Source organism: Ovis aries, chromosome 15, assembly GCF_016772045.2.
Source record: "Ovis aries strain OAR_USU_Benz2616 breed Rambouillet chromosome 15, ARS-UI_Ramb_v3.0, whole genome shotgun sequence".
Classification (NCBI taxonomy): Eukaryota; Metazoa; Chordata; class Mammalia; order Artiodactyla; family Bovidae; genus Ovis; species Ovis aries.
In genome coordinates this window covers 11,873,773-11,886,689 of record NC_056068.1, presented here as the reverse complement: position 1 = coordinate 11,886,689, position 12,917 = coordinate 11,873,773, and positions in this window count along the sequence as shown.

The following is a 12,917-nucleotide window of genomic DNA, read 5'->3' as shown; positions in this document are numbered from 1 at the left end:
TGAATACTACTAATTGGTAATTACTAGAAATAAGGAAAAGCAAGGATTGTGATGAGACTGGATATCTGTAATTATCTTTGCAATTATTGATGTCTTTTCACTCCAGGTTTTGTCTGTCTTATAAAATGATTGCAAAGTAAATTTGGCTTGGCTTCAGACACATGTCTAGGCATAGATCATTAATTTCCACTGGAACTATCATTCCAATGGTATTAGTATTGTTTTGCCGTTTCAAGTGTGCTGTGATAACTTTGTCCTGAGAAATGTTAGCTATACAATTTAAACTCTTTAACTATGCAGAGTCTTTGATTACTGTAGCATGATTTTCTGCCCCTCAGGACCAGTCACTGAGCCAAGAACAAGTTACATCATATAATCAAGTACATATTATGCTTATGCTTCTCTGTGAAATCAACAGAAGTTGCAAAATAATTACTAGTTTCCTCAGATATTCAGTTCAGATCAGTTCAGTCACTCAGTCATGTCCAACTCTTTGCAACCCCATGAATCGTAGCACGCCAGGCCTCCCTGTCCATCACCAACTCCAGGAACCCTCATTAATATTTCCAAACACATTATCTTTCTGAGGAAAATAAAATTATTAATGTTCAACTTTCTATTTGCTTTTTTGTTTGTTTCAGTGAAGTAATTACAAAGGTAAATTAAAAAAAATTGTAGGTGTTAGAAAACATTTAAATTTTGAGAAATAGTTTTATATAATCAATGTTATATTAAATATGTAGTAAACCTGATGTGGCATTCTACATCTACCCAATGTAGAGAAGGCATCTTACATGTGCCCAGTGACAAGGAGAAGATATGCACTAATGATCTTTCACAGCTCATCTTTGTCCTGATCACTTTGTCTTCTTTACCACACTCACTCATGAGAAATCCATTATTCATCATGCTCACTTCAAAAACTGCTGCTGCTGCTGCTGCTGTTGATGCTGCTGCCACTGCTGCCACTGCTGCCAAGTTGCTTCAGTTGTGTCCGACTCTTAGTGACCACATGGATGGCAGCCTACCAGGCTCCTCTGTCCATGGAATTTTCCAGGCAAGAGTACTGGAGTGGAGTGCCATCGCTTTCTTCCAAAAACTGCTACTGCTAGTAAATATTTAGGACCTATTTTTAATTGTGCTTTGTTCTTCAAATTTTCTTATTTACCTCTGCATTTATATTTTAGAATTTTTCTTCCCTACCTAGTTGGAATTTCCATTTTTGCAATGATAATCTAAAAATAAAAATAAATAATAAAAATATAATAATGAACAATAATGTTAGTATCAATAATAAAAATAGTTCCTTTCATTTAGTATGAACCAGGTATGATTTTATTTCAGTGTTTTACATACATTATATATTTCGATGCCCCAAGATGTAGGTACTGTTATTCCTATTAAGAAATGAGGAAAAAATGATAGAAAAGCTAAATGATACCTCAAGATCTCAAAAATGAGAAATGGCAGAGCAATCCTTCACACTCAGGTTGACCACATTTCAAAGAACACTACTAACAAATTCATCAAAATGCCTCCTCCCCTTCATACCATTTTCTGTTTCAAATTCTAGGAAGAACTTGTCCCTACTCTCAACCAAACAAGTCAACTTTTCATAGCTTACAGACCATCCAACCTTTTCTCCCTTTCTTTATATTCCCAAAGCCTCAATTTTCTTTAATAAGCCTCATCACCTCCACATTCAGAGAGGTGATTCTAAGACCAAGCCAATGAATGCATAGCATGATGTAAACAAGTAAGTGGTCTAGGTTTAGTCCTCTGAACTAAGTGGGGCCTATCAGGCAGAAGGAAAGAATTTTGGTTACTCTAGGTTTTTTTTTTTTTCGCTTATTTAAGAGAATGATGTTCTTTTTTTTTTTTTTTCGCCATCTCTCTCTCTATCCTGAATAACATGATAAATGAAAGTATGCCCTCCAGTTGTCATAGACAACCATTTTTTACTATGACAAGGATGAAATCAACACAGGCAAAGCGAAGACTTTACCCCTGTTGACAATCTTGATCAGCAAATCTTAACAAGTGTGGAGGCTCATTTTTTATTCCCATTCTTTTTTTTTCATAAATTTATTTTCAATATTTTATTTTTAATAATATTTTGCAAGTGTGTTAAAAATGGCATCCTCAATATCAATATACTATATCCATGTGGTTGGTCAAAATTTCTCATAAAATGATAACATTTTGTATCTGTTCACTTCAGTCACTCAGTCATGTCTGACTCTTTGCTATCCCGTGGACTGCAGCATGCCAGGCTTCCCTGTCCATCACCAACTCCCGGAGCTGTATCTGTAACAGCAAGCTATTGTGTATGTTGAGTGCGGTAAGGTTGTTGGCAGGAAGATGATAAAAGTATGCCAAGTTACAAAGAAATTTTCTCAATATAGCTCTAAAATTCTCTAACATAATATTAATAGCTCTTTTAGTATCAGATAAGTCAGTAGCTTCAATAGTCTTCTTAATGAAGTTTCAAACAGATATAATCGATTAACAGGTTTTATGGTCCCCCCAACAAAAGATAGTTTAAACCTATGGAAACTGTGGGGCAAGGAAAATTCCAAACTTCCCTTGGCTTCACTTTATCCAAGCCATTAGCACAAGCACAAGTGAGAATAATTAGCATGTCTTGATACTTTTCACTTGATTCACTGGCACTTACCATTGCTCACTAAAAGGTCTCACACACACACACACATACACAAAATGTAGATGCTTTCTTACAAGGGCTCATATATGTCTGCTTTATGGCTTATTTTTAAACCATTTAATTTGGAGATTTTCTGACATTTGGATGCAAAAGCATCCTAAGTGACCCTAAGATTTTAAAAATCATTTAATGTAAAATATTTTCTTATTCGTTGTACATTTTAACTAGAGTCCTGTTACTTTACACTGGCCTTTTGTTCTTTTGGATTCCCATGTTCTCTCTCTCTCTCTCTCTCTCTCTCTCTCTCTCTCTCTCTCTCTCTCTTTTTTTCCCCCATATTGCACAAATTTATATAAGTCTGTTTTTTATCACTCACCTGATGTCTACTACATTTTGTTCTATGATCCTCACTATGCTCCTCAGGGCTTCTTTTGGCATTGCCAATTCTTAAGATTGACTTGTACTTTGCTGTGCTTAATCACCCAGTCGTATTTGACTCTTTGAGACCCCATGGACTATAGCCTGCCAGTCTTCTCTGTCCATGGGGATTCTCCAGGCAAGAGTACTGGAATGGGTTGCCATAACCTCCTCCAGGGGATCTTCCCAGCCCATCGATCAAACCCAGGTCTCCTGCATTGAAGGTGGATTCTTTACTAGCTGAACTACCAGGGAAGCCCAAGGTTGACTTAGCTATCACCAAGATATTCACAGCCCAAGACACTCTACATAGACCTCACTATCTAGACACAAAATATTTCACTCATATACAAAATTAAATACTAATAACTTTTTTAAAAAAGAAAATCATTTCTAGATAAAATAATCTTTAGTGAACTCAGTTGCCATTCTTTATTACCTAGCTATACTAACAGCATTATGTTAATGAATTTAGAGTAGAGATTAAATATAGTTAATAAAATAATCATTGAAAGGGAATAATAGACTTTTTTAAAACTCAGCAAAATGACATCAATAAACCTATGTGACAGAACTTGTCTCATTCAGAATTCTGAGAAGGAAGGCACCCTTTAATCACATTTGTTCCTTATTTTCAAAGGCAGTGGCTTCTGTTTATATGGTTTTTGCTTTTGGAAGACTTGTTTTATTTTTTTTTTTTCCTTTTTCCTCCATTGTTGGTCATTTTGTCATTTTGAGAGATGAATGGAAAAAATTTCATACATTAAATTTTCATATTTAAAATATCTGAATGGAGTACTGGCTGCTCAAACATAATATTAGTAAATGTACTTAAAAACCTTTTAATAGCTAAATTGGATGACTCCATGTCTGGCTTTATTTGACTAGATCTAATTTAACTGATGCTTTCAGCATAATTAATCAGATAATGCACTTTAGTGAATGCCATCATTTCATGTCTTAATGACAGGGCTCTAGAGGCTGGTTTTGATGTCAGGGGGTCTTGCCTGACATGACCACCTAGTTTTGTTTTGCTTCTCTTTTTATTCCCTCAGATCAAAAATACTAGGATAAAACCTCCTTTACATTATGTGTCAAGTTTTAGTTGATAAATGAGTTAGTGTTTGATATTTGCTCCTTTTCACCAAAAAGTCAAAGGAAAAAATTTTTTTTTCAGAAAAATATTAAATAACATGAAAGAGAAAAAATCAGCATGTTAACATTGTCTATAAAAAGAATGGTTATAATATTTTGCAGTGGAAAACTACAATTAAAGACATATTTCAGAACTATAAGGGTAAGCTTATTTATAAATGTGTCCAATGACATTTATATGTATAATTTGTGATAAAAATTAAAATAGAAAAAGTTTCACCTACCAAGCTAATTCAAACATTCAAAAATTATATCACTTTTTTTTAGGTACATATCTCTCTTTAAATCACTTGCCTACTTCTTTACTTACTGTAGTATATGCCTGATTTTATAGTTTTATCCTTGAATCTCTGGTTTCACTCGATCTTGAGTGTCAGATCATCAATCTCTTTCCTATACTGTTTAAAAGTCTAGAAACAAACAAACAAAACTGGAAATAATAAATTAAAATTTTAAAAAGTCTATCATTTTTATTACTAATTAATGTAATTGATTCATGAGGTCGCAAAGAGTCGGACACGACTGAGTGACTGAATTGAACTGAACTGAATGTAACTGAAAAGAGACATATGAAGTGAAGTGAAAGTCACTCAGTCATGTCTCTAGGCGAACCCTCCAGGCCAGAATACTGGAGTGGATAGCCTTTACCTTCTCCAGGGGATCTTCGCAACTCAGGGTTTGAACTCAGGTCTCCCACATTGCAGGCAGATTCTTTACTAGCTGAGCCTCAAGAGAACCACAAGAATACTGGTATTGGAGTGGGTAGACTATCCCTTCTCCAGCACATTTTCCTGACCCAGGAATTGAACCGGGGTCTCCTGCATTGCAGGTGAGTTCTTTATCAACTAAGCTATCAGGGAAGTCCTAAAAGTGATATATATAAGTACACACTTGTGCCTCGTTGGTGATAATAGTTATAATAAGTTCAGTTCGGTTCAGTTCAGTTGCTTAGACGTGTCAGACTCTTTGCGACTCCATGAATCACAACACACCAGGACTCCCCGTCCATCACCAACTCCCAGAGTTCACTCAAACTCATGTCAATGGAGTCAGTGATGCCATCCAGCCATCTCATCCTCTGTCATCCCTTTCTCCTCCTTCCCCCAATCCCTCCCAGCATCAGAGTCTTTTCCAATGAGTCAACTCTTCGCATGAGGTGGCCAAAGTACTGGACTTTCAGCTTTAGCATCATTCCTTCCAAAGAAATCTCAGGGCTGATCTCCTTCAGAATGGACTGGTTGGATCTCCGTGCAGTCCAAGGGACTCTCAAGAGTCTTCTCCAACACCACAGTTCAAAAGCATCAATTCTTCGGCACTCAGTTTTCTTAACAGTACAACTCTCACATCCAAACATGACCACTGGAAAAACTATAGCCTTAACTAGACAGACCATTGTTGGCAAAGTAATGGCTCTGCTTTGGAATATGGTACCAAGGTTGGTCATAATTTTCCTTGCAAGGAGTAAGCATCCTTTAATTTCATGGCTGCAATCACCTTCTGCAGTGATTTTGGAGCCCCCCCAAAAGTAAAGTCTGATACTGTTTCCACAGTTTCCCCATCTATTTCCCATGAAATGATGGAACCAGATGCCATGATCTTCGTTTTCTGAGTGTTGAGCTTTAAGCCAACTTTTTCACTCTCCTCTTTCACTTTCATCATGAGGCTTTTTAGCTCCTCTTCACTTTCTGCCATAAGGGTCATGTCATCTGCATATCTGAGGTTGTTGATATTTCTCCCTGCAATCTTGATTCCAGCTTGTGCTTTCTCCAGCCCTGAATTTGGCATGATGTACTCTGCATATAAGTTAAATAAGCAGGGTGACAATATACAGCCTTGATGTACGCCTTTTCCTATTTGGAACCAGTCTGTTGTTCCATATCCAGTTCCAACTGTTGCTTCCTGACTTGCATTTAGGTTTCTCAAGAGGCAGGTCAGGTGGTCTGGTATTCCCATCTCTTTCAGAATTGGCCACAGTTTATTGTGATCCATACAGTCAAAGGATTTGGCATAGTCAATAAAGCAGAAATAGATGTTTTTCTGGAACTCTCTTGCTTTTACCATGATCCAGCTGATGTTGGCAATTTGATCTCTGGTTCCTCTGCCTTTTCTAAAACCAGCTTGAACATCTGGAAGTCCACGATTCATGTATTGCTGAAGCCTGGCTTGCAGAATTTTGAGCATTACATTACTAGCATGTGAGATGAGTGCAATTGTGAGGTAGTTTGAGCATTCTTTGGCATTGCTTTTCTTTGGGATTGGAATGAAAACTGACCTTTTCCAGTCCTGTGGCTACTGCCGAGTTTTCCAAATTTGCTGGCATATTGAGTGCAGCACTTTCACAGCATCATCTTTCAGGATTTGAACTAGCTCAACTGGAATTCCATCACTTCTGCTAGCTTTGTTCGTAATGATGCCTCCTAAGGCCCACTTGACCTCACATTCCAGGATGTCTGGCTCTAGGTGAGTGATCACAGCATCGTGATTATCTTGGTTGTGAAGATCGTTTTTGTACAGTTCTTCTGTGTATTCTTGCCACCTCCTTTTAATGTCTTCTGCTTCTGTTAGGTACGTACAATTTCTGTCCTTTATCAAGGCCATCTTTCATGAAATATTCTCTTGGTATCTCTAATTTTCTTGAAGAGATCTCTAGTCTTTCCCATTCTGTGTTTTCCTCTATTTCTTTGCATTGATCACTGAGGAAGGTTTCTTTCTTTTTAAAAATTTATTTATTTTTATCTTTTATTGTTGACTTTTTATAATGTTTTAATTATCAATTTATTTATTTTAATTGGAGGTTAATTACCTTACAATATTGTTTTGGTTTTTGCCATACATCAACACAAATCCACCACAGGTATACACGTGTTCCCCATCCTGAAACCCCCTCCCTCCTCCCTCCCCATACCATCCCTCTGGGTCATCTCAGTGCACCAGCCCCAAGCATCCAGTATCATGCATCGAACCTGGACTGGTGATTCATTTCATATATGATATTATACATGTTTCAATGACTTTCTCCCAAATCATCTCACTGTCCCTCTCTCCCACAGAGTCCAAAAGACTGTTCTATACATCTGTGTCTCTTTTGCAGTCTCACATACAGGGTTATCTTATCTTTCTAAATTCCATATGTATCCATTAGTATACTATATTGATGTTTTTCCTTCTGGCTTACTTCACTCTGTATAATCGGCTCCAGTTTCATCTACCTCATTAGAAGTGATTCAGATGTATTCATTTTAATGGCTGAGTAATACTCCATTGTGTATATGTACCACAGCTTTCTTATCCATTCATCTGCTAATGGATATCTAAGTTACTTCCATGTCCTGCCTATTATAAACAGTGCTGTGATGAACATTGGGGTACACGTGTCTCTTTCAATTTTGGTTTCCTCAGTGTGTATGCCCAGCAGTGGGATTGCTGGTTCATAAATTATCTCTCCTTGCTCTTCTTTGGAACTCTGCATTCAGATGCTCTTATCTTTCCTTTTTTCCTTTGCTTTTTACTTCTCTTCTTTTAACAGCTATTTGTATGGCCTCTACAGACAGCCATTTTGGTTTTTTTTTGCATTTCTTTTCCAAGGGCATGGTCTTGATCCCTGTCTTCTGTACAATGTCACAAACCTCCATCCAGAGGTCTGAATTGAAAAGTTCTGGTGACTTTTAGGGTGAAACCTGCCATAAAGACTAGGAAGACTGACTTTGGAAAAAAAAGTCTCAGAATAAAACGAAAGAAGATTGAAAAATGAGTCAAAAGGTATTTCAATGTCATTATTTTTAATGAAGTTTCTTTCTTTCTTTCTTTTTTTTTTTTAAGGAAATTACCCTATTTGATCTGTGAAAAGCTAGCCAGCAGATTTTAAATTTAGATGTAAATACAGCCAAAGGAGTCAGGGTTAAAGTGTGGGTAGTTTTTTAAGCATTTGTGAAACAGTTTACCAGTTCATTGTTTTTCTTTTCTCAATCACAATGAAATAAATACATATAAAAATAAAAACTATATATATCATACTTCATAGCAATTAGTTCTATGTTCATCAACTTGTATAATTTTCAAAATGACATTCTGAATTATGTAATATGAAAAAAAGACTCAGAAAGATGCATATATTGATTAATAATTTATTCTACATTTACATCAGTTTTATGTGATACTGTGTTGACATGATTATATTATGCTCAGGCTAAAGATCAGCCCTTTTCCCACGCAGCTAAATACTTTTATTTAGGATACACATATACAAAGGATGAAATCCATGAAAGAAAGATTAAAAATAATTAAAATAAAATTAAGAAAAATATTTATCCAACAGAAGTGAAGAAAGAAAAGAGGCAATGAAGGAAATATATGAAATACATAATCCCACAGCAAATGCAGATTTTGTATTTCTAATACCGAGCATAGACACATTGACTGTGTCATTGCTGTTATATATTTCACTCTGCCTTATCTCCTGTTAACATAAAAGAATGCAAGGTGGCTTAATTCTAATCTCATGTAGTCATGCCTTCTGTAGTTGCAGCAATGCCTAGCCTCACTCTCTTTTGAAATATTAACTTTCTTTTCTACTAAGTCTTCTTCATGTCTGGGATGAATTTTGGCCTATTCCAGATCTCAGTCTTTGTTTAACTTATATTATCTATCTACTTTCACTTGTTTGAAAATCTCATCTAATCTCATGGTTCAAATACTAACCAGAGGATGATATCTTATAGTTTATGTTTCTAGACTACTCCTCCCCACAAGCTCCATACCTTTTTATTTGTACTCACTGCAAGCTTGTTTTGTCCAGAGCTGAACTTCTGGTCCCTCTTCCAAACTTGGCTCATCTCTCAGTCTCAGTTGATGCAGCACAGCTTGTTCTGTTCACCAGGCAAAATCTTAAAGTAATCTTCATTTTATTCTTTCTTTCTAATTGTACATTCAATATGCTACTAAATCCCATTAATTTTATCTTCAAAGATACCTGGAACCCAGCCAGTCTTTTCTTTTCATCCAGGTTAAAATCAACCCCATCTGAGCCCCTATTGTTAGCCCAGATAATCACAATGGCCTTCACTGGTTTAATAAAATCTATTATTTCTATGCTTCACTCTATTTTTTTTTTCTTTAAAAAAGAGTGAGCCTTTTAAAATATATGTCAAATCAAGTGATTTACCAGATCAAATCATTTGATGGTTTTATGTATTATCCAGGGGAGAAACCAAAATGTTTATAATACCTAACAAATAAGGTAACCATACAATATATCACTCAAACAGGGATATTTTTGAAAATGAAAAGGGGTCCCAAGTCTTAATTATACTAGTCTAGAAGTGTGAATGAAGGTTGCATTGGACAATCCTGGACATACGGTCACCATACATCAAAGGTCTTGTACAATCTTTCCCCTTGTTACTCCTTCAATTTTATCTCCTCCTATTAACCCTTTTAATCATTCTACAGCCATACAAACCTCCTTGCTTTTTCTCTAAAATGCAAGGGCACTTGCACATTTGCACTGTTATTTTCTCTTTGCCTGCAACACACATCTCTAAAATAATCCATGATTCATTCCTTATCTACCTCAGATCTTTTTTCAAATGTCTACCAGCTCTTTCTGACCAAGCTATTTAACATGTCAGAAAGTGAAAGTGAAAGTGAAGTCGCTCAGTCGTGTTCGACTCTTTGCGACCCCATGGACTATAGCCTACCAGGCTCCTCCCTCCATGGGATTCTCCAGGCAAGAGTACTGGAGTGGGTTGCCATTTTCCTTCTCCAGGGGATCTTCCTGACCCAGGGATCAAACCCAGGTCTCCCGCATTCCAGACAGACACTTTAACCTCTGAGGCACCAACTTAAGAATAATTCTTACACCTATTGCTGATTCATATTTCCTCTATAACATTTATCACTTTCAGATAAACTGTGTATTATTTTATTTATTGCTGGTGTACCCTCCTCCACTAAAATATAAGCTCCTTATAGAGAAATGTTTTTTTGTTGGTACTATTTGTCTAGTCTATTTGGGATATAGTTTTATAAGGAAGTATTTATTATTCAGTCAGTAAAGAATCCATCTGCAATGCAGGAGACACAGGTTTGATACCTGGCCTGGGAAGATCTGGAGAAGGAAGTGGCAACCCACTCCAGTATTCTTGCCTGGGAAATCCCTTGGACAGAGGAGCCTGACAGCCTACAGCTCATGGGGTCACAACAGTTGGACACAACTTAAAAACTAAACAACTACTACCATACCTTGCATAAGTTTATATGGATTTTATTTTCTCTCTCCCAAACCACACGTCTGAAAACTCTTAAACTGAAATTCACAAGGTTTGCCAAATACCTTCAATGCCTGCTTACTTGACTATGACTGACTTTAGTACAAATTCGTGAATATATTTAAGATCTTCCTGAATAAAGTGAGAAGATTGCAGGAGGGGGAAATGTCCATGCAAGTACTCAGTTCAACATGTAACCAGGAAATGAAGTTTCTAAGACAGAATTTTAAAAGTGACTAAATCTAATAGGTTGGTTGCCTTGTGCTTCAGTTTGACCTCATTTCCCAAATGCCTCCAGATGTATAAAGATTGAAGATTTATTTAAAATAAAGTCAATATTCATGTTATCTCCTTAGGTATATTTGAGGGAGCTAAGATATCAGGTGGTTTCTTAAAATTCTTTCAGACATTAGAATCCTCATTGCGTCACACATCTGTTCTCTTCTCTAGTCTGAAAACCTCGTAGAGTAGTTCCAGTTGTGCTCACGGCTTTTAAGAAAGCTGTACATTTTGTCTGTGGTTACCTAAAGTTGAAAGACTAACTTATATTAGTAAATAAGCTATTTTATGGGCTTCTCAGGTGGTGTTAATGGTAAAGAACCTTTCTGCTAATGCAGCAGATGTAGGAGATATGGGTTCAATCCCTGGGTCCAGAAGATCCCTTGGAGAAGGAAATGGCAACCCTCTTCAGTATTCTTGTCTAGACAATTCCATGGATAGAGGAGACTGGAAGGCTTTAGCCCATAGGGTCACAAAGAGTTGGATATGACTGAGCACAAAGCTGTTTTATATGACAACTGTGACATAATTTTTTCACTATGGCAGGTGGTAGTGTCCAAAGTCTCCTAAATGAATTTTTTTTCCTGTTTTTATCTCTACCTCTTCTCTCTTCATAAAGGACCGCAATATTACTTTGTCCAGATGGAAGAACAGAACCATTACATTTACTTTTTTTTTTTAACCTAGTCATCTCATTGCATTTAAAAAAAATGCATATAAACTTGGGAAAACAAATATAAAAATTCATGTCATCCAAAATCGGGTACAGGATTTCAAATTTAGCTAAAGATGGTCTGTGACATTTGACAATGTTATATTAGCCTTGTTATTTTTTTATCTTTCAGAAGATATCTTCTAAAGAAATGATTACTATAACATGAACAAAACATTCTCTGTATTACTCATAGTTAATTCTAATTGTGTTTCTCCATCTATATATTATCTTACAATAATAGTCGTTTTATAGTGGATTAGCCCATGAAGAGAGAGTAATTCTTCTTGTCTATGACATGTTTTAAAAAGATATGTTATAACATCTGTTTGTTAAGTGTTAAATCCTTTAAAAATCAGCTGTCTTTAGTTTCAAAATTTAACAAAGAAGACAAATATTCTTGGGAAAACTTCTAAAATACTCAAGTGTCTGAGAAGTACAATTTGTTATTTTCTAATTGATGATATTCCCTATAGGCATTGATGTTCTTTACTACATGGCGTAATCAAGATAAATACATATTAACCTACTGATATTCAAATTTCAACTAAATATTCATACCTACACTATCATTAATTTATAATAGATTGTTTGTACCTTCTTCAACTCACATGTCTTAAGAATTTTGTGAAAGTCAAATATTTCTGAATGCAGTATTATTTGAGAGAAAAAGCACAAACTTTGCATTCAAGATAACTGAGCTCTTTTTATTGCCTCTCAAATCATAAGCTATGTAAATTTTAAAATTAAACATGCCTTCCTTTGCTTTCATTTATATCTCTGAAAATAGGAATTACATTTATGATCATATCATGAATATTTGAATCTGGTAGAACTTGTGTAGGTAAGAAAGGGCCTTGTTAGGAAGAAGTAGTATTTGAAATTGTCTCATAAGAATGAGGGGAGGGGGCTTCCCTGGTAACTCAGCAGTAAAATATCCACATGCATTGAAGGAGACTCAGGTTTGATCCCTGGGTTGGGAAGATTCTCTGGAGAAGGAAATGGCAACCCACTCCAGTATTCTAGCCTAGGAAATGCTATAGAAAGAGGAGCATGGTGGGCTGCCGGGAGCCAGCATGAGAGATCCCACCCATGACAAGGTCATGCAGAGAAGCCTGATGGGCAAGGTGAGTCAGGTCTCAGGGGTGCCCCCTGGATTTTCCTGAACATCTACCCCCAAAAACCAGAGTCTGCCTTCTTTACTGTGTTATGCTTTTCACCTACTCTTCTGACATTAACAGGGGACTGTCCCCCCACCACATTTTCCTAGGAAAAAGTTAATTTAGAGCTTTTAGATAACAAATCTCCTGGGCATAATATGAGTGTTTCAATCCAAAAACCCCTCTGATGGCTTTCTAGCCTGCCTGCCAGACTCTTACAGCTGCACATGTGATTGTTTGTGGCCTCTTGACTGCAAGAGGCA